Raw genomic sequence first — 24,011 nt, forward strand, 5'->3', positions numbered from 1 at the left:
CTATTGTGGCAGGTATTGACTCCTTGACTTCTCACCTATCCGAATACGCAGATAAATTCTTACGCCCTCATGTGATGAACCTTTCATCTTTTCTCAAGGATACTACTTCGGTTCTGAATTTAATGGAAAATTTTATCTGGAAAGATAACTATCTCTGGGCAACCATTGACGTCCAATCATTATACACATGCATAAAACATGAGGATGGAATCAACGCCTGTCATGAATTTCTGAAGGAAGACCCCTCACTGAATGATACTAATATCCAGTTCATCTGTGAGGTCATGCGATTCATCCTCAAACATAATTATTTTAAATTTTTGGATAGTTTTTACCTGCAAATCTGTGGCACCGCAATGGGCACTATTTTTGCCCCCAGTTTTGCCAATTTGTTGATGGGCCACTGGGAGAGGAAATTCATTTATAATGATCACCAATTCAAGGACAATATTATCCTTTTTAAACGATATATTGATGACATTTTAATTGTTTGGAACGGGACACAAACTGATTTTAATGAATTTCTTAAATATATTGGCAATAATAATCTGAATCTGGTCTTCACCTCCAATGTCAACAGTGAACAGGTGGAATTCCTGGACCTAGTCCTGATGAAAAATGGAGAATCGGTCACCACAAAAAACTACATCAAGCAAGTGGACACTAATAGCTATGTGCATTACCAGAGTAGCCATCTTAAAAAATGGAAGGACAACATACCATTCTCACAGTTCCACAGGATAACACGCAACTGTAAGACAGAGACAGAGAGGAACTCACAACTCAATACCTACACAGATAGGTTCAGAGAGAAAGGCTACCCAGAGCACATTCTTACAAATGCCAAACAAAGGGCACAAGAACTTGACCGGAATTCCATTCTGCAATACAATAAAAGAGAACAGAAAAAAACAGAAATCAAGTTTGTCACCACGTACAATTGCCATGAAAAAAACATCAAAACAGCCCTAACAAAACACTGGGGCATATTAATGATGGACCCAGTCCTCAAGGAGCACCTACCCACCCACCCGCAGGTCGTATACAGAAAATCTAAGAACCTTAAGGACATGCTGGCACCCAGCATGCTACGAGAAGAAAGCACCACGTCTAAAATTATGCCGAAATGTGTAGGAAGTTTTAAGTGCGGCCATTGCAACATTTGCAAACTGCTTCATCCCAACAGGAGATCCTTCCAAAATAAAGAAAAGACGAAAGACTTCAAAATAAAACAATTCATCAACTGCTTGACTACCTCAGTAATATATGTGTTGGAATGCCCTTGTGGTACCCAATACATCGGAAAAACCAAGAGAACGCTGAAGACCAGGATCCAAGAACATGTGAGAAATATAAAGAACAAGGTCCAAACCCACATTATCTCACAACATTTCTTAGAACACCATAACTCCGACCCAGAGAAATTGACCTACAAAGGAATCGAACATGTGACATTGGGAGAAAGAGGCGGTGACCTTTCCAACCTGCTCTCACGCCGAGAAATGTTCTGGATCTTTGAATTGAATACACTGAACCCGGACGGCTTCAATGATAACTACGAAATAGCACCTTTCCTGTAAAAATAAATACCTGGATATCTATGGGCGCTATGAGGACTATTCCCACCCCAATAAAAGGTTCGTCACGCTGCCTACATCCATAACAAGATAATATACAATAATAAGAGAGACTTAAGAGGTGTAATACATGACCCTCCAGTGCCCACAATAGTTCACCTCCATACAGCCATACTACACTGGGACGCCCAACTACGTCCGATCTTGGAAGCTAAGCAGTGTTAGGCCTGGCCAGTACTTGGAAGGGGCACCTCCAAAGAAGACCAGGTGCTGTAATTTAAGGTTGAACAGGGACACACAAATGGAGGCAACCATGAAATAATCCTCACCAGGTCTACTCAACTGTATCTATATGACCGGATCACCTTTTATACCCTTTCCTGCTTTTTTCCTAGTCGGATTAGCATATTAGACCAGTATGCAAATATCATGCAATAAACAATATTAGCTTGTCATTTTATATGATTTCATTTTATGTATATTATTAGGAGCTATCCCCTCCTTAATAATCACTTTATTATACTTTCTCAAACATAATTATCTCTTTTCAATTATTATTCATCTAATGGGATATATATGATATATTTATTTACTCCTTTCAAAGCATTATGACCAGCCTGCTTTGTACGATGTATTCCTGCTGTGATCAGTAATGCACTGATGTTATCTCTCCCTCTCCCTATATAAATCATCCAAAATCCAATACCCATGAGAAAATTACGACGTGTGTCACGTAGTAAAGGAAATGCTGTTAACGTGTGAGGTCGCCTAGCAACTAGATGACTCTGTTGCAGCGCAATGGGAAGACACCACGTGACCGTCCTAAGCCGCTCAGAGGAGTGGGAGACAAGCCGGAGGGTAGACGGAGCGTACTACATGAATTACACGCAGGCGCACTGATCCCCAGGCTGACGACGGATGTGGGGCGGAAGTGGGGCGGATGTGACGTACCGCCCCGCTGTTCCGTACCCACGGAAAGCAATTAGACCTATTGACTGTCAATTAACATATTTCTGCCAATCAGACAGCGGGCTCAGTTGGTCCTAATGACGGACCACTATTGTATTTATTAACCATATTATGACCCTCTTTCAGAACGCTTTTATACATGTGTTTATTGCCATAGCTTTTAATTGAGGGACAGGAAGTGATGTAAGCATGTCCCATACCATAAGTATCAGCTCCTGCCAGTTTGTCCACACCCCCTGAGGAAGTCTGTTTAGACGAAACATGTCGGGCAGCTTTTAACCTTGTTTCCTCTCAAAAGCTAAGCGATTTTCCATATCTTTTACCTTCATTTATATGTTCCCGTTTTTATGATCATATGAATGTATTGATAGGTCTCTCATTTTAGCCGAATAGATTTTATTGTGTTCTACAGTATATTTTAGGGATTCTTTTTATTGCTGAGCACTATATATTTTTAGAGTATATTATCTCCATTGTTTCATTACGTGTTGTGAAAAAAAACCCCCTTCCCTTTGTTAAAATAAATTTCTGACATTTTTTTTGAAATATTTGATTTTAATTTATTACATCCATAAAATCGATCGCCGAGTTCCAAAAACATAGTTCCCCAAAAATTTCTAACCTATACAGACGGTTCACCAACGTCTGGCTTTGGACTCGTGCTGACACCCATTTCTCTGAGTGGGGAGCGTTTTATATACATAGATTTCTTGTTGAGGTGTAATAGAACACCCATAACTCTATTGAAAATACTAATATCCTTCTGTTCACAAATATATATATATCTTGGCGCTGAAATCTTCTCTCTCTCTTGTGTACCCATATATATATATATATATATATATATATATATATATATATATATATATATATATATATATATATAAATTTTTTATCCTATCAAAGAACTTTGGGAGTTTGGACAAGGCCATAAGAGGTCTCGATGTCGTATGGTAGTCATGCAATGCTCCTCTGGGAAGGTTTTGGATGGACAGGATATTTTTATGGGGGACCTAGGGACCAGCTGGGTGCCTAGGTTGCCTTGTGGAAAATCCGCCTCTGGTCCAGTCGCGGATCTAGAATTTGCATTAAGGAGGGGCGGTTTGAGAATGAAAACTGACTCCTCCCACTTCATGCACTTCGATAGGATAAAAAATGTTTGGATACACAAAATGTGACACAGATATTAAGCCTAATTTTAAAATACTGATTAAGATTTGTACGTAATGTAGATGTTCACACAGCAGAGCATTTATCGGTAGACTGTACATACGCCAAGTGATTCTAACAATGCCACCTGCAATCCACAGCAAAAAATATAGTGGTATGCATTGTTTGATTGAGGAGTGTCACAAACTGGTATTAGCCCCCCTCTAAATCTGTGTCGGCCATGCTGGCACATGTACAATATGTAATAGTAAGAACCATGCAGAAGACCACTACAGGAAAAGTAAACAGGCACGATGATGGGCTAGCTGTGTGGAGACATCAGAGGGAGGGATGGGAGCCCTGTTCCTGCTGTCACCAGCTCTGACTGGGATTACACTGGGGTTCTACCTGGGGAGGAGGTGAGGTTGTGCCCATTGCTGCTCACAGCCTGGAGGTAGAAGTATCTGACTGCCATCATTACACCAGCTTGCAGCCAAGACCCCCATGCCAGGCTCTTCTCCAGGCTCAGGCCCCCTGCAGACACAGCCGCAGTGCAGCAGTAATAGTTGGATCCGGCGCAGGGAGGAGCGGCAGAGGAGTGCCCATGCCATGTGTGCCTGTAGCGCTCTCCCGTGTTCTCCTCCCGCACTGCAGATCTCTCTCTCTATCATTCACACATTCTCATGCTGATGGTGGAAAGTGGGAACAGGAGATCTGGCTGCTGGGGATTGGTGGGTGGGGCTGCAGTGCGAGGCTCGTCTGCACTGGACATTTCTGCAATGGAATCCTCAGTGTGCAGAAACCCAACTGGAAGCGCAACAGGGAGGAATACGTAGAGAAATATTGTCTATGCGCTGGAGAAGTAAATGCAAGGGCATTTTATTTTAGGGACAATGTTTACGGGGGTGCGATCTGGGTCTGCTCTGGTCTCAGCCTATATTTCTGATGAGACACATTTTGTGCATTTTCACAAATTTAATTTGCACTTATGAGAGAAGCAGAAGAGATTTGGTCCTACTGTGGGTGGGGTGTTCTAACATCTGCCGCCCCTCTCCACCGGCTACTGCATTCATACTAATCGGAAATGCACTATAAAATTCCATTAGTAACACAAAGGACAGCTCTTATGATAAGGGTTGCGATGTGGTGCCGTCCCTGGATGTCCGTTGGTGAGGATGCCGGCGGTCAGAATACTGATGCTGGTACCATGAATAAGGGAATCCCAACAGGGCTCAGGTAAGTATAGTTACCCACCCCCTGTGCCACCTAACCCTCTGTGGAAGCTTCCTAACCTCAAACAATATTAGAGAATATTTATAATCTGGTATAGACCAGCAACAGTTTAAGACCAAAATATTGTAACAACATTAATAGTGTTATGTGTATAAACTGGTGTATATTGGGCTCAGGAATAATCTAGTTTAATCCATTCGTGTAGCAGCTGTAATGTTAGCCATCTGGGTCTTCCCTTATGGTGAATTATATTACATTTGTAATGAAACCCCCAACTAATTTCCCCTGATCTCTTCCTGTTAATATCACTTATCATGCTTGTCCATTCCAATCATGGAAAATGTCTAACTAGTAACCGGGGCAGCTGGATTTAAACATGAATTCAAATTTGAATACAATTTACTAAACAGAGTGCTACATTATTGCTGATTTCTTCATTTTAAAATAAATAGAAATTACATTTTAATAAAAAACATTCTTGAACAAGCTCCTGAGCATATGTGAATTTGTATATTTATTTCTGTTATAATGAGTTTGCATATAATTAAGCGTTCAATATAATGTACTGTGCAATATACATGCTTTCCTTGTCGTTACCAGAAACTGAAGACGCGAGAGAGCGCAGAAGATGATAACATTTAGCATCCTCCTGTGTCCTACATTTAGAACTGACACAAACTCCGGGGCTCATACAAAGATGGCAAATACTGCTGAGCATAGAGGAAAGTTAGTGAATTATCACCAATTTATATTGTTTGATAGCGCTTCCTTTCTGCACTAAGCATCCTTCATTATAGCTACAGTATATTCCTCAACTTAAATAGCAATTCAAAAACACAATAAAATTATAGATTATAATTATGCTGCAGAACAGCACCTGCACACCAGCAATATTCCTCATTATTATTTTGACATTTTTGCTGCAATGTCCAGTTTGATGGACTGTACAAAATGAGGATTTTCATCATAATATGGTTGTGCTGTCTGGAAGAGTCTTCCTATTGATTGTCTTATAGACTGATAGACTACACTGGTCAGAGCTGTGTGTGACATATTTAGGGTGTCAGAGTGGCCGCCTTTGATTAAAATAGTATAGGTTTATCTTATTCATATTGGCAGGGGTTCTCAAACTCGGTCTTCGTCTTCCAGGTCACCCGGCAGGTGCACAGGTGCACTTATTACTTATGAAGACAGATCAAAAAAGATCCAAGGTTGGAGCTAATTACTTCACTTGCAATTCTGTGAGGACACCTGCAAAACATGCACTGTGTGGGGTCTTGAGGACAGAGTTTGGGAACCTGTGTTATATACACATGAGATAGGGGACTTAAAAGTGCAATCTGTGCTTTAGCAACTTATCGTCCATGGATACACTACTACTACTAAGACAGATTTACAGTACAAACAAGGGAAAATGCTGACTTTTAAATAGAATTGCGGGTTTTTGTTAAGTACATTCATTTACATGGAAAAACAGGATAATGTTCTTTCTAAAGCCCCATACTTACTATGCGATGTGCTCTACCGCCGATATATTGTGTGCACATGATGAATGATATTGTTCAATGATAAAATTCAATGACATCACTAGGTCATTGATGATATTGTCAGATTGAGATGTACTGTACAAATGGAGCCGCTCTCATTCAGTAGGGGTTTGCCGGTCGGATCGCCAACCGCCAGCTGCCGGAAGGGGACACACGAACGCGAGGTACTCGCACGTCCCCTTCTGCGCAAGGTCCCCATCGGTCCCCGCCAGTCCCCGTCGCCTCCCTGCACCCTCACAAACCTACCCGTCTCCCTGAAGCGGAGAAGGGCAGCATTCGCGTCCCCCCGCTGCCCAAAAACTGGGACGTGCGCGCGTGTGAGATGCTTGCGCATCCGGTGCTCACCAGCGGGGGCATTCTGGCAAGCCCTTGTGCTGAGTGAGAGGCGCTCCATCTGTATGCACAGCAGTGACGCACGCAGGGGGGGGGGGTTCCGAGTACCCAGAACCCCCCCCCCTGGCTGGCCAAGTGTGTGTGGACAGAAGCACACAGTCACAACGACAGTGAATGCATTGTGCTGCTTAGCTGGGACACTACTTACCAGCGGCGGAAGCAGCAGTCATGCAGGAGCTTCAAGAAGAGGCAGGGGAGGATAACATTCGAAAGCGGAATGGTTAGCTGCAGGACCTCGGCAGTGTACCAGCCCGCAGGCAGCAGCAGGAGCAGCGGGAGCTGCGGGACCTCGGCAGTGGAGGAGGAGACAGGCAGCGGAGTGAGAAGAAGCAGGCGCGCTGCGCCTGGAGGTGAATCAGGTCATTGTTGCTGGGGTCTCCTGTCCGTGCACCCACCCGCCCGAATCTGGTGTTTCATGTCCCATATCCTCCCCTGCCATCACACTGCCTGTAACTGTGGCAGCAGAGTGTGGGGCAAGGGGGCAGCTTGCTCCTCCAAGATGCTGTGAGTGGAGGAGGCTGGCGGGAGCGCAAGTATCATCTGACTCCTGTCGGCTTCCAGGGTCTTCTTGCAGTGTTTGCACATAAACACAGGTGAGGTAGAGTTGGGAGCGAGAGGGAGTAGAGACACAAAATGCATGGAGAAAAATGCTGGAGAGGAGCCTTAGGGATATGTGCACTTCATGCATGTGTGTATGTATTATATTTTATTATATTTATATATATAGGGCCCTATCTAAGGGCCCTTCTGAGCAATATCTTTTAAAAAACATGTCCAGTGTGTATGGAGCTAAATTGCGACCAAATATTGTGCAATTATTGTCCTAATCGGCTAACTAATTGTAATTGTACAGTGTATGTCCTTCCCCAAGCAGTGGCTATACTCACAATCAGACACATAGGGCCTCATTCTGATGACCATGCTCCCCTAGGGATGGTGAGCTACTGCACATGTGTATAAACTTTTGTGCACATGTACAGCCGCTTGGTGCGAGCCGGCGTGGCAAACTGCTCATTTACTGCTCTGTTCACACCTGCAAGTGCAGGCGTGTGGTGGCGCAAGGGGCTGCGCCCATGGGAAGGCCCAACATTTCATGGGAGTCCCCATGAAAACGCTGAGTGTGCTCATGAAAATGCTGGGCATTCCCATGTAAATGAGCCTGTGACACAGGTGCAGGGGGTGGGCAGCAAATACCAGCGGATGTCAGCTGCCCACCTGCTTCCCATACAGAGAGGTGTCTTACATCGGTGAGCACTCCCAAAATCATTTGATGGTCGGCAACCATCGAATGATTTTCAAACAGAATGTCCTCCATAGACCAACTATCTTACATTGTAAGGCAATATCAGATAAATGTCTGTCTATTGATGGCCATACATCAGACCAACTTTTCTCCAACCATGGGTGCAACCAAGAAATGCCGCCCCACACCGTTCGCTCACAGCACTGTGGGCAGGGGGTGGGGGGTGGTGGACTTGTGGTCACACCCATGGGAACATCCAGCATTTCATGGGTGTTTCCATAAAAACACTGGGCATTCCCATGGAAATTCAGCAGTCATGCAGGTGCAGGGGGCGGGCAGCTGATGTCCCCCATATTTTGGAACCCAGACCGGTCCAAGAGTGCCGATCCCTATGTTTTATGTCCCCCTATTTTTAAACCAGGTCTGGCTTAATGAGCCCGTTAAATGCGATAAATCGCATCACATTAAATCTCGCTCATTGTCTCAGGCTCAGCCATTCAGCTCCTAACTGCCATGTTACAGGCTATGTTTGAAAATTAAAATGTTAAGCGCTTATTGGCTGGTACTTTATCACTCTCCAATACATAGAACCCAGGGTAGCAAATAGGTACTTGTTCTAGAAATATATTCAGCAAGATGCTCTGAGCCTTGAAAAGTAATGAAGTGCAGAGTTGTACATTAGCAACCAACCAGCCCCCAACTGTCATTCTGTTTAAACACAGCCTGCAACATGGCAGTTAGAAGCTGATTGGCTGATATTTTATCACTTTTCAAGATTTAGAATATCTAGCCTATAGTGCTGATTGGTTGCTATGGACACTTTCACTTTATCATATATCCAAAAAATCTCTATATTGGCACCTAGCAAAATTCACCACCTCACTGAGCCAGCTGCAGTACATGACTGGCGTTGACTTTTTATTGGAAGTGCTGTCTGCCAGTCACCCGCAGAGATGTTTCCTTCCTCTGGGACTGCCAGACTGGGCTGCATTTAGCAGAGAGACACCTTCCTGTGGGAAGCCACTCCATGTACAGTCATTGAGGGACTGGGATCAACTGACACTATATAGTTATTTTTGTCCCTATGTGCACTCCTTAGTGTTATGATGCCATGCATGCTGAAGAACAGCGTGCGAGGAGCCTGCCACCACTGCTGCCTTAATGAGGAGCAAGAGAAGATCCAGCCATAAACGAATAAATTGTTGCCCATATGTCTCTCTGACAATTCATCTTGGATGTCATCTCACTGGCTGAAACTCAATCTTTCAAAACTGAGGTAATCATTTTTATTGATTTTTCCATCCAAATCTACCCTCCTGAAATCTTTCCCTTCTTATTGTATCTCTATCGGCAACACAACAATAAACATTACCACTCAAGCTTGCCTCACTGTCATCCTTGTCTACAAATTGTATCCAAATCTTAAATACATTTCCATAATACACACTTTTTTCATATAATGCACTGCAAAAACTCTTTAAGTTTGAAACTTATAGGTACTTCTTTATAGATTAACGTAATTTTTTTTATATATATATATATTTTTCTTGTTGGAGTGCCGCCGCCGGTGCTTCACTGGAGATTGGACCACCATATTTATGGACTTTTATTAATTTAAGGCGCCATTCCACAACTGGGTGTTATATGGTTGTTGGGGTCCCTTATCCCTCTGGGGACATTGTGGTAAAGGCTGCCAAACCTTTTTGACAAATAAGGTTAATCTAATTGTACATAGAGCGCGAGTTGGAATATTGGGTTTATATATATATATATATATATATATATATATATATATATATATATATATATATATATATACATATGCAAAAAAGCTTTCATATCCTTGGGGGAAAATGCACTATACAGTAGCTTCTAAAATGAAGAGAGGTGATTTTGCTCAAAGCAACCAAAATGGCTGAAATGTAATAGGGTGCAAAACCAGTTTAATTTTGAAGTGTTAATGATTGTCACTTTAAAAAACTGGAGAGTACAGTATTTACTGCAAGCTTTGATAAATATGCTCTATATTTTGCTATTTGAAATGTATAAATATAGGAGAACATTAAAAAGCCCTTTAACCGAAAAGGTGACGTTATATATTTTACTATGTTTAACATTTTAAATATTATTTGCAGTACAAAGCTGACTCAAGGTGAATACACACAGTGTGAGTTGAGCTTCTGTTTTTTACTATATCATCAAAATCAGAAGAAAAGTTAACAGAAATCGCACAGCGGGGGTTATTCTGGTTTGATTTGCAAAGCTGTGAATTCACAACCTTGCGAGTCCACCAAACCCCCGCCCGGTGAATGCCGGGACGCCTGCCCTCCCCCTTGCAGCGTGTTTTTAACATAAACATCCATTCGCAGCTTGCAGGTGAACACCCACATCTTTCGATGGTCGCCAACCATAGAATGATGTTCATATATCGAAGTGATTCTCAGGTCACATAGATATTCATGCACGCTCGGCAGAAAGTGGGTGGGCAGCTGACATTCCGTGATGTCAGCTGCCCACCCCCCGCACCCGCGTCACTGGGAGATTTGAAGAGGAACGCCCAGCATTCTCATGGTAATGCCAATGAAATGGTGGGCGTTCCTATGGGGTAATTGTCCGGCACGCCGCCCCATGACCCCTGCCCACAATATTGGGTGCGTGCACCCCACAAACACCCTGTTCACCATGGCCGCACACACACTGCGTCTGCACATGTGCAGAAATGCGTCTGCGTGTGCACAGATGAACACCATCGGTCCCCTGTGCGAAAGCACAGGGGTTGCGAAAGGACCTTAATAAGGTCCAGTGTGGGTACAGCTTGCAATGCCGATGTGCAGCATTGAAAGAAAAAATGGACTCTGCAGGCAAGCCAATATTGACTGTATTGTATACAGTCTAGTGTACTAGTATAATCAAAATTGCCCATTGTCAAAATCTTAAATAAATATTGTCAAGACTGTATGGTTCTGGGCTCCCAGGAGTTCAAGGGAAAACACATAGTCAAAATCTTCCATAGACAAAATCTCAATGTGTGTATGCACCTTCACTCCTCATAAGACATTCAGTATTAAGATGATGCAAAAGATCTAAGTGGATCAGGCTTTCAGACCTGGCCAGTGGAAGGACTACTTTATGTAGTCAGAGAGTTTCCTATTGGATAATAAAGACATATATCCTCAGTGACCCCACTTCAGCTGATTATGAAGCTGACATTACAGCACAATGAGAATGTTGTGAGTGCTGAGAATAAATCAATGAAGCGCTGGAGTCTTAATCAACTCCAATAATTTAAATAATCCATCAGTGTTACTACAGATCGATCATCCCTTGTATGATCTAGACCGCTCCATTTTTCTGAACTAGTTCACATTATAATTCCAAAGTGCGTCCTCACCCCCTGTGATTTCTAAATTCCCATTAGATCCTCTGGCAAAAACAAGTCCCACATACAGCAGCATGCCCTGCATAGACATATGCAAATACGCACACTCTTCCCTATAAACACATTTTTCTTCAAGATCCATTGAAATCAAAACCATGATGTTGTCCCCTTCAGCCATCCAGAGGACGTCTAATTAAAAATATCATGGGTTGCTTTATTGGTGTTGAAGCACATTTTCAGCCCCAAGGCCATACAAAGCCCTAGTTAGAGCTGTGTCAGATAAAGTTAGAAAATAAGGATTCAAACAAGGAAACAAATGTGAGAAATGGCAATAATGAAATTCATCAGCTGGAATTTAGGATTTCATCATTTTCTTTATCATATAAAGTTAGGCACCTTTATTTAGCAGGATTATTGATATATTGATATTGCTTTTTGAGTGAAGATCTATCTATCTATCTATCTATCTATCTATCTATCTATCTATCTATCTACAGTATCTATCTATCTATCTACTGTATCTATCTATCTATCTATCTATCTCAAAGCACAAGAGCTACTTCAGTATGATGTTCCTGTACTAGGTATAATATACAGTATGAGTATTAGCGACACTTGTATTTACTTACGGAACATTAGCATTTTCAACTTTAATTGGATTAATTTGGTGATTCTTACCACTGATCAATGCATTATTTATTAATAAGCTCCAGGAACATGGTATTGCCATTAATAACTCATATGGAGGTATTCAAGGTTCAAACCCTAAACCCAGGCTGGTCTTATTGCCCAGTAATTTCCTCTTTAAGGGGATGTTCTATTATTATTAATTCCCAATTCCTATTTTACGATCCTACCCCAGCCTATTTTATGAAGAGGGTAAACTTCTTACCAGTCCCATACCAGTCCTTGCTGTCAGGTCTCACCCCCTCTCAACCTCCACACCTTTCACACGCACCCACAACCCACACAACCTAATTACTATCTCACCTGTCCCCTCCCTTCCTTTCTCCTGTGCTCTCTGGAATGCTAGATCAGTCTGCAACAAGCTCCCAACTATCCACGACCTCTTTATCTCCCACTTTTTTAACCTTCTTGCCATCACTGAAACCTGGTGGTCCGCATCTGACACTACCTCCCCTGCTGCCCTCTCTTATGGAGGCCTCTCCTTCACACACTCGGTCAGACCGGATGGCCGCCAGGGTAGAGGAGTGGGCATCCTCCTCTCCCCCAACTGCACCTTCCGCGCCATCCCACCTGAGCCCTCCCTCACATTCTCCACCTTTGAGGTACACACTATCCGCCTCTTCTACCCCATTCACCTCCTTGTGGCTGTAATCTACCGCCCCCCTGGCCCCTGCTCCCCTTTCCTTGATAACTTTGCTGCGTGGCTTCCACACTTTCTCGCCTCTGACCTCCCCTCTATCATCCTTGGTGACTTTAACATTCCTATTGACATCAATAATGCTGCCTCCTCTAACCTTCTTGACCTTACCACCTCCTTTGGACTTTCTCAATGGACCTCCACCCCCACTCATAATCTCGGACACTCCCTTGACCTAGTCTTCACCCACCATTGTAATCTCTCTGATTTCTCTAATTCTTCCTTCCCACTCTCTGACCACAATCTGCTCTCTTTCACCCTCTCATCCTCCCCTCTCCCCTCATTGCCCAGACCCACAGTCACCAGACGTAACCTCGGGTCTCTTGACCCCACTGTCCTGTCTTCCCTGGAGACTTTCCTCTCTCCTCTCTCAACCATGACTTGCCCCAACCAGGCTGCCTCTTTCTATTACTCTTCTCTCACCTCTGCTCTCGACTCTGTAGCCCCCCTCCACACTGTTCCCCTTCGACGCTCTAAACCACAACCCTGGCACAACAAAATAACTCGATTCTTGCAAAAATGTGCACGCTCTGCTGAACGCCTCTGGAGGAAATCTCACTCTCTGGAAGACTTCCTCCATTTCAAGTTTATTCTCTCCTCCTACAGCGCTGCTCTCTCCTATACCAAACAATCTTTCTTCAAATCTCTCATCTCTTCCCATTCCTCCAATCCCCGACGTCTCTTTGAAACTTTCAACACTCTACTTCGCCCTGCACCACCCCTCCTCCCTTCATCCCTCACTGCCACTGACTTTGCCTCCTTCTTCCTCTCTAAAATTGAGGTAATCCGACATGATATCTCCTTCCATACCCCCTCTGCTGCCCACCCACCCCAATCATCCTCCCCTACCAACTACCCCACTCTGTCATCCTTCTGCCCTACTACAGCTGAGGAAGTCCACTCCCTCATCTCATCCTCTCCCCCCTCTACCTGTCCCTTGGACCCTCTCCCCTCCCGTCTCCTCAGTTCCCTCTCCCCCACTGGCTGCTCCCACCTTGCTCACCTCTTTAACCTATCTCTTTCTACTGGCATCTTTCCCTCACCCTTCAAACACGCTCTGGTCTCGCCTATTCTTAAAAAACCTAACCTGGACTCCCACAAGCTACCGCCCTATCTCTCTTCTCCCATTTGCCTCTAAAATACTAGAACGGCTGGTTTACAGGCGTCTCTCCAGCAACCTGTCTGACCACTCCATCCTAGATCCCCTTCAATCTGGCTTTCGCCCACTTCATTCCACTGAGACTGCCCTAGTGAAAGTCACCAATGACCTGCTGTCAGCCAAATCCAAGGGTCACTTCTCCCTGCTTATCCTTTTGGACCTATCTGCTGCCTTTGACACTGTGGATCACCCTCTCCTCCTCCACACACTCCAAAACATTGACCTCTCTGGCACAGTCTTCAACTGGTTTTCCTCTTACCTCTTCAACCGTTCCTTCTCAGTCTCTGCCTCTGGCTCTACCTCACCACCTTCTATCCTTCCTGTCGGGGTCCCTCAGGGTTCCGTCCTTGGCCCCATTCTGTTCTCTCTGTACACCTCCTCTCTGGGTGCACTCATTAACTCCTTTGGCTTCCAATATCACCTCTATGCAGATGACACCCAAATCTACCTCTCCTCTCCTGATCTGTCCCCCACTGTTTTCTCTCAAGTTCACAGGACAAGACGGCAGCATAGCCAACTGACAGGTCTTCAGCTGGGGGGCACAGCACTAAAAAACTCTGATCATGTGCGGAATCTTGGTGTTGTCCTGGATAATGGCCTGACACTTAAACATCAGGTGTCAGCCACAATCAAATCCTCATTCTTTCATCTGAGAAACATAGCCAGAATCAAGCATTTAATTCCCTCAGAAGACCTTCCTAAAGTCATACATGCATTTATATCATCACGACTAGACTACTGCAATGCTCTCTACCTGGGTCTTCCAGCAAAAGAATTGCACCGCTTGCAGCTGGTACAAAATGCAGCCGCCAGACTATTAACTAACCAGCCCCGCTCCTGCCACATAACTCCCATTCTCTACGCCCTTCACTGGCTACCTGTAAAATGGCGAATCGTTTTCAAGATTGGCTTACTCACTTTCAAGGCCCTACATGACCAGGGCCCAAGGTACCTGCAACAGCTGCTGATCCCTTACTGTCCTACTCGATTACTACGATCCACTGAAGAAGGACTACTAACAGTACCCAGAATCTCCCTGAATTCATCCGGGGGTCGAGCTTTCAACTATGCTGCTCCAACTCTGTGGAACTCTCTTCCTCGCACAGTGCGAGAAGCGCCCACTATAGAATCCTTTAAAAATAGACTAAAGACATACTTATTTACTCAAGCATTTCACTGACATCTACTGTTAAGTTTGTTTTGTATTTCGAGCTGTAAAGACAATGTGTGAAGCACTTTGAGTCCTATTGGGAGAAAAGTGCTATATAAATATCATTATTATTATTATTAAGTTTCCAACTGCCTCGCTGCCATCTCTACCTGGATGTCTGAGCGATTTCTGAAGCTGAATATGGACAAAACCGAACTTATTATCTTTCCCCCACCCAGAGCTATGCCCCCTACTAATATCTCTATCACTGTTAACAACACCATCATCTCCCCTGTTCCCCAACTCCGCTGCCTGGGTGTCACTCTTGACTCCTCCCTCTCCTTTGCACCCCACATCCAAGCCCTGGCCCATTCTTGCCGGTTCCAGTTACGCAACATTGCTCGCATCAGGCCCTTTCTCTCACAGAGTGCAACTAAGCTGATCATCCACTCATTGGTCATCTCACGGCTTGACTACTGTAATGCTCTTCTCACCGGCCTTGCTCAATCCCAACTAGCTCCTCTCCAATCTGTCCTCAATGCTGCAGCCAGGCTTATCTTCCTCTCCCGCCGCTCTAATTCTGCTACTCCCCTTCAACAAAATCTGCACTGGCTTCCATTCCCCTACAGAATCCTCTTCAAACACCTCACACTCACATACAGGGCCATCTCTAATTCCATTGCTCCATATATCTCTAACCTCATCTCCATTCATACACCCTCCCGCCCTCTACGGTCAGCTGACGACTGTCGTCTCTCCTCCACCCTGATCACTGCTTCCCATGCTAGAGTACAGGACTTTGCCCGTGCTGCACCCCTTCAGTGGAACGCACTCCCTCGCTCCATTAGACTCTCCCCGACCTTGCAAAGCTTCAAACGGGCACTGAAAACTCACCTATTCATCAAAGCGTACCCTTCCACTGCATAAACCAGCTGGTTCTCCTACCCCTTGCCTGTTTACATCCTGCTATCTAACCACCACCCCCTCGCTTGCACCTCTTGTAATCTGTCTGTCTCCCCTTCCTACTAGATTGTAAGCTCCTCCGAGTAGGGCCCTCTTCCCTCCTGTCATCTAAGCCCACTTCTCTTCACATGTCACTCACAGCTCTCCTATACTCCAACACTCAGTGACCATCTTCGTCTGCATACTCCTCTCCATCATTGGCCTCAAGCCTCTAGTTGTATGTTGATTGAGTCCTCACTACTTATATCCAAGCTGTAATGTGTATTGATCTGTGGCGCTCTTTATTTGTACTGTATTTTTGTTATTTATTCAATGTTATGCCAAGTTTTGTCTCCCTGTATTGTTCCTTTGTACGGTGCTGCGAAACACTTGTGGTGCCTTATAAATAAAATTATAATAATAATAATAACTTGGGATTGTGAAGGAAATTGAGCTATAGCACACTGACTACAGCTTTATTGAGTTACTAATATCTATTACCATATCAAACTTCTGACTGAGGATTTTGCCAGGACAATGTGAGTCCTGACTAGGTGTAAAAGGGTCTACCTGGGATATGTGTCCATGGTCCCAGGTCACTGCAGTGTGAGTGTGATGCGAGTTATCCAACCCACTAAAAGTAATAGAGAAGCAGATTAGCTCCACATGGAGTTTGTGTAATTTCCAATGGACTGTAGATGGGGCAGCAGTGTCAACTCTGGAATAACCTGGGTACAGCATTCAGTGTGAAAAGAGTTTCAGCCAGTGGCGTAATTCCTAAAGACAGTGGAGGCTCTGGCTCCAGCTGCCAGAAAGAAAGGCCAAGAGGACTGCTGAGTTACAGTAGGACAGATCTCTCTCTACTCCTTTCGTAGTGATTTGTTACAGTAACTGCTGACTGCTGTCCCTGTTCACATTCCACCTTTACAGACCCCTGTATTTGAATGTCTGATAACAGATCAAAGAGTGTACTGTATATTGAGCTGCAGCTTGATGAAACACACACACCGAAACACTGTGTAACCGAAACACTGCCATCTGCTGGCAACAAGTGAAACGACATCTCTTTCTCTTTCACACATAGAGAAACACAGAGGCAATCGCACATACAGAAACACAGAGGAAATCACAAGGTAGCAGACTAGCTTTCAAAGCTTTTGTAGCTAGTACAGTATATATGGCTTCATTAAAAAACTAAAGTTATTTAAAATAAATTCTGTTTGTATGCAGTTGAAGTTAAGGTATGGCTGACATTATAAAAGTATAAAATACCTGACAACTTTCTCAAGATTGATATGATAACTGTACTTGTCGCATGTAGTCTGTACTGGTAAATATTTTATAATAATCTCTTTGCCAAGTCACAGTGTTATCCAAACTATCATTAAAGACATACCACTCAGTTCAACACATTGGCAAGTCCAAAACTCCAATGGACCTCATCATGGTAGCATAGTAGCATTTATGAACCACCCTGTTTACCAGAAACACCAAGGAAATGCTGCAGGGGCGGAGGCATTACATTGTTGTGAGGGCAACTACTGTTCTCAAATTAGAATGAATGTGAACACCATGTGGCAGTGCCTTCGTATTAGGAATGACACCAAAATCAGGACAGCTGTGATGTATGTAATAATTATGAATATTTGCTAGTTGCTGAGGGCTTTCAGCATGCTTCAATCAACATCTGAGGCAACAATATACTATATATATATATATATATATATATATATATATATATATATATTTGGTGTGAAAATTGTGTATTCTTGTTTTGTGCTAGATGTAAACATATGTATTTCCTTAGATCAAATGCAAATGAGAGTGTATATTTAAATGTCCCCATGGCATCCTCTAATCAGATACTATGTCATTAAAGGTAAGTATATGTCAATGGTGGATGTTAACTCCATTATACAATTTTAGCCTCCAGCCAATGCACCTGTGCTCATAACATGATATCAAAGAGAACCCAATAGCAGATGGTGCTCTCTGCCTAAGTAGCACAAGGAGCTGCTTCTCTCATGTGCTGACTGTGGAGGTCAAGTTGACCCATTTAATAAATCTGGCACTTAGTCTAAAGAATTCTCTGGTGTCTTTTATGTTTTATCTTTGACACTGATGATTGTCCTTTCAACACATTTGTTCCCACTGCGGTACTATGAATAAAAGCAGCCATTAGCATGACTCTAATACTTCTTTATCATCTATCACATGTATGTTGTTCTTCGAAGTTCGGTACATTAGTTCTCAGAGCACATTTCATTTTGGGGATTCTTATTAAAGTCGAAGAATAAATATTATTTAAACCTGTTTCAAATATTGACTTGTGTAATGTATTCATTTGTAAAAGTCAAACATTTTTATTTACAGTACATGTCACATTCAAATTCCCACATTACAATATATCATTTACAGTGGTTTATTTGATCTGCTGCTTTTGACAGGTTTTGTGCTTTGGGTCTAGGGGTCGCTGGGCAAATTCAGAAGGGTAACTATATGGATCTCATGCTAATACTCTTTATGGGGTTTCTCTTTTTTTTCTCCGATTCCTTTATGATAGGTCTGTACTCAGAATATGCTTGATTGTTTCATTTTAGTATTAGGATCTCAGTATTGCATGGCAAGAATATATGTCAGTGATTGATGCTGAGGGTAGCGAGATTTTCCATCTGTTGTTCATTATACTCTTCTATATATACTCCTATTTTATGTCAGATTGAAAGGAACTTGGAGTGAGATTTAATAGGATGAGAGATTCAGAAAATGAGAGATTTTGTGAGAAATCGCCAGTTTTTTTAAAGCAGCAATCATTTACACTGCAAAATCAAACTGATTTTGCAGTGTAAATGATTGCCGCTTTAAAAAAACTGGAGATTTCTCACAAAATCTCTCACTTTCTGAATCTCTCATTCTATTAAATCTCACCCTTGATGTCAGATTGGAAGGAACTCTGTGGAGCTTATGATCATACAGAGCGTTGGTGATATTATCAGTGTATGATACATACATTGATGATATCGCCAACGCTCTGTATGATCATCCTCACAATTGAGCAGCAGTTTGAACATCAATGTAACATGCTTGTGGCTTCTAATTCTAATTCTCCACAGGCCTTACTATAGAGGTGGCCAATCCAGTCCTCAAGATCTACCAATGGTCAATGTTTTCTAAATCACCTAGCTGGTGCACAGCTGTAGTTATTACCATCACATGACTCAAGTCACCTAGCTGGTGCACAGCTGTAGTTATTACCATCACATGACTCAAGTCACCTAGCTGGTGCACATCTGTAGTTATTACTAACTGTCACATGGCTTAAATCACCTAGCTGGTGCACAGCTGTAGTTATTACTAACTGTCACATGACTTAAATCACCTAGCTGGTGCACAGCTGTAGTTATTACTAACTGTCACATGACTTAAATCACCTAGCTGGTGCACATCTGTAGTTATTACTAACTGTCACATGGCTTAAATCACCTAGCTGGTGCACAGCTGTAGTTATTACCATCACATGACTCAAGTCACCTAGCTGGTGCACAGCTGTAGTTATTACTAACTGTCACATGACTTAAATCACCTAGCTGGTGCACAGCTGTAGTTATTACTAACTGTCACATGACTCAAATCACCTAGCTGGTGCACAGCTGTAGTCATTACTCACATTTTCTGAACCTGCTGCATTCATTCCTACTATAGATCAACAGGTTGCCTGAAAAACATGAACCGTTGGTATATCTGCAGGACAGGTTTGGCCACCCCTGCCTTACTGTGTGTGACAGTGTTCCCAAAACCAGGTCTCTCCCCTTAGAATAGAGCTGCTGGCCTACTCTGCTGCTCTTTGATACCTGATTTTGCAGCTTTGACACTCTGCTAAGGTTCATGTCAGCTCTGGCCAAATCATGTAATATTAGGGCACTGTTTGCTAAAGGAACAATTGGGCCATGGTCCAATGGTTTATATACTGCGTATTGTCCGCAATGCGCAAGCGCTTGGAGAGGCTGCAAGCGCCTTCTGCAAATTTTTCTATTTGCAAGACATACACACCCACCACCTGATTGACAGGGGGTGAGCCTTTTGGGGTGGATCCCCAGCATTTAATGGGCGTGCCTGCAAAAGATATGGTAGATAAGGAAATGCTGGGAGTGTCCAGTCAAATGTTTTGGCCTGCTAGGGGCGGGCGTATGACAACAGCACCCGCCCAGAAACAGCTGTTTTCCTCGCAGCCACCCTGTGAGTCCTGAGCTATGCGAAGGCTGTGAGCACCAGGGAGAAGAGGAAAAATCATTTGATGGTAATTAAAATTCAAATGATGTTTCCACTGAGTGGCCGCATGCGAATGGATGTGTACCCATACACATCTGTTCACAGCCCTGCAAACCCCTTAGTAAGGTGGGATTTCGCAGATCAGGGGTCAGCGGTTACTTGCATGCTGGGTTCCTAACACTCGCAGCCCAGCGTATGTCTGAATCACTGTAATAGGAATCCTATTTTGTCCCTATATACCTGATGTAAAGCAGAGTTAAAGTAAACACTCTATACATTTCTCCCAAACCGGCCCAGGCAATAAATTAACACCACCCACATTTGGGGCCAGAGGAGACACCAAATGTATCTTCTCTGGCCCCAGCTCGATCTTCATTATGCTGATGCATGGGCAATGGGTGGGGGAGAACATTATGCAAATGGAGTTTTCAGAAAAGAAACATTAGCAGATGAGAAGGGGAGGAAAGGAACAGGAGGGTGGTAATGGGCACACAATCCTCATGCTATTGGCTCACAGTCAAGAACTTGCCATGTAATATGCTGAACATGGGCCCTCCTTCAGAAGGAACTAAGAATAATATACAGAAAATCTGGAAGATAAAGATACCTACAGTACATTTGCCAGCTATTTTATATAGTAAACATTGCAAGCATTACTGCATTATGAGTGTGCCCTGGCGTGTGGGTTCCATTAAATGGATTAGTGGATTGTGAAATTATGCAAATTTTGGTGGAACTCTATCACCCACTTTTGCTCATTTTCTTGCATATATTTATTTTGGATAATCGTCATCTGAGAACTGAAAAACCTCAGCAAAGCAACAAGATGATTTTCACTTGTTGGGACAATCCTGAGCACATGTATGATCCCTACAGTGTATGTTTTATGTTTCATGTCTGAATTGGTGATTCACTTATATTGATCTATGCAGCGGCAGAGTGCCAGTTTTGTGATCAATGTTCTCTTTGTGTCCCCTCCTCTATGCCAACAAACTATAAAAATTATAACAGAAAAAACCTTGGCCTCATGTTGCCCTTCGCTCCGAATCATCTACAAATATTACAGTATCCTTTTGGCAATTTTTCAGTGTCTACATTTATTACTATAGCGGTTTATATGTTTTGATTATTTACTTGAGGTGTAAGTCAGAACCCCCATTTGTACTGTAGGGGTTTACAATGATTTGACAATTTAATTAGGGAGGTTTGTAATTCAGCACATACGTGATTGGCCTAAATGGCTGATAACGGTAAATTGAATGAAAACTCTTAGAAGAACATCATTACACTTTTATATTTTTCCACACATTATAAACATTTTATTTCTTCCCTGAAAATATGAATATATAACCTCGCGGTTTGGATGGTTATCTGACTTTTTTGGGTATTGTCACTGAGTGAAGCTGTGACAAATGACAGTAATAGAAGATATAACACAACGGTATAAAAGTCACCTTAGCCGTTTTTTCTCCTAATGGCTCCTTTTGGTGAATTGTGTTTTTATGCATACTAAAAACAATCATTATCAGGCTACAGAGTGGATGATTTCATATTTAAGAGACACTCTGGTGTTTGGAGTAGTAGTTAGTAAAACTGTATAAAATGTACACTTTTTTCCCTATAAGACTTTTAGACTGTTGCTTGTTGCAAATCTTCATGCTAAAGTCAATTGTGCTGATATAAAACAGCCATGGGAGACCAATATTTATGACAACCAGGTATAATCAAATGTAAAGGGAAGTGATATAGAATTTAAATGACTCTCTGTTTGAACTGTTCCCTGGAAAATGCTGTTTTGTATTCAGCTCGGCACGATGGTGTTTTTCCCTAATATTACTTCATATTTCTGTGTCATGTAAGTAATCCTTGCATGACAGTATCATTTGCATGTTTAGCATCAGATATATATATTTTTTTGTTCGTTTACTGTCAGGCTATGGTATTTGTATATCTTGTAATTCATCTGTCCTACATTACTGCTATGTCCCTGTAGTAATCAATTTGCACACTTCATTAAGAGGAAACAGACAGGAGAATCATGATGTTTACCATTTTCTGAAGCTTAGTTTGCTTAAGAATGAAATGACATTGATAGTGGTACTTACAGATTTTTTTCCTTCTTTCAACACAAAATTAATGTACGGTGATTTAAGAAAAATAATTGAAAATGTAATGTTGGCTACATACTGTAGTTTACAATATTACTAAGAAACAGGCACTATTGATTTAATTATCTGTCAAGTATTTATGGAAAATGCTTTTGGAAGATTGGCACCATAACTGAGAATATGCGCACGCACAGAGGCTTATCATCGGTCCCCCATGCGAACACGCGGGGGGGGGGGGGACCAATGGAACCATAATCAGGCCCATGGTATGCATGCGCATTCGTTCGATAATCGCTTGTTTCCTTTGTGGTTTTGTACTTGCTGTATTAAAAAACTTTTTTAATCAATTTTTTGTATGACTATAAAGCAACTTTGAGTTCTGCTGGAGAACCCTGAGGAAGGATTTTGTATCAGAAACACATTACAGCAAAAAGAACATGATCGCAGTTTGATACAATACCTACAGTACCTACTGTATGTCATCGGCTGGCATCTCTTTTTTTCCTACTCAGTCCGGAATATATCAAGTCCGTATCCAGATTGATGCTTGATGATTGGTGTAAAAGAAACCTTTATATGAATATGGGGAATATTTCCCAGGTCAGTACTTGTCTTATAAGCGTGTGATGTGACTTATGAAAGTTGGAGTAAATATACCTTTATGGGGACCAGTTCCTAGGTCAGTAATTTTATATGGGAATCTTTCCTCCCATTGATCTGAAGATGATGCATGTGCTATAAAGAAACATTTTTGTGCACATAGGGGCCAGAACTCAGGTCAGTAGGGTTGCATATGGACACTTAGTATTTGGAGCTGGATGTTATTCCGTGGGCATTGACCGTGATACTTAATATCAAAGCAATTTATATGAGTTTTTAATTGATCTGCGCTGGGTTACTACTACTTCTTTTTGTGTGAGTATGTTTATAGGAGTGGTGCTCCTAAGTAGAAGCTAAACAGAAGATCAGAGTGCACTGTTATACCAAGAATCTATATATGTAAAGAATATAAGGGAAAAGCCTTCCTCTATACAGTATATCTGCTTCTCTTTGGTGAACAAATTGCTGTCTGTTATAACCAAATATTTCATTTTGATTCATCAGTACAGAGCACCTGCTGCAATTTATCTGCATCCCAGTTCCTATGTTTTTGTGCATGGTTGAGTTGCTTAGAATTGTTTAAATGTTGAATTTATGGCTTTTGGCCTCAGTTCTTCCATGAAGACCATGTCTGACCATACTTCTTGGAACAATACCGGATTCTGACCATTCTGAGCTGATGGCACTGGTGGACAATTTCAAAGGGAATTAAGCATGACTTATTTCATGTGATGCAGGGCCAACCAATGCATCTACAATCCTTAATGTTGCCTGCTTCTTGGTGCTTCTTCAAAAGAGCTTGAACAGCAACTCATAAAAACCCAGTCTTCTTTGACATCTTTATCTGGGAGAGACCTTACTGATAAGGTATATCTACCTTGTGTCTTTATTGCTGTGCTCAGCTTGCTA

The 24,011-nt window shown here is 42.6% G+C and overlaps 1 protein-coding gene and 1 pseudogene across 1 annotated transcript in view; one reads left to right on the forward strand and one right to left on the reverse strand.

Moving 5' to 3' along the window:
- The window catches only part of LOC146031271 (uncharacterized), a 333,294-nt gene that overhangs the window by 65,982 nt on the left and 243,301 nt on the right, over positions 1-24,011 (reverse strand). The gene's annotated exons all lie outside the window — the stretch shown is intronic.
- Positions 1,739-1,856, forward strand: LOC146040672 (5S ribosomal RNA; annotated as a pseudogene).

This window comes from Crinia signifera, chromosome 1 (genome assembly GCF_055691185.1).
Source record: "Crinia signifera chromosome 1, ASM5569118v1, whole genome shotgun sequence".
Lineage (NCBI taxonomy): Eukaryota > Metazoa > Chordata > Amphibia > Anura > Myobatrachidae > Crinia > Crinia signifera.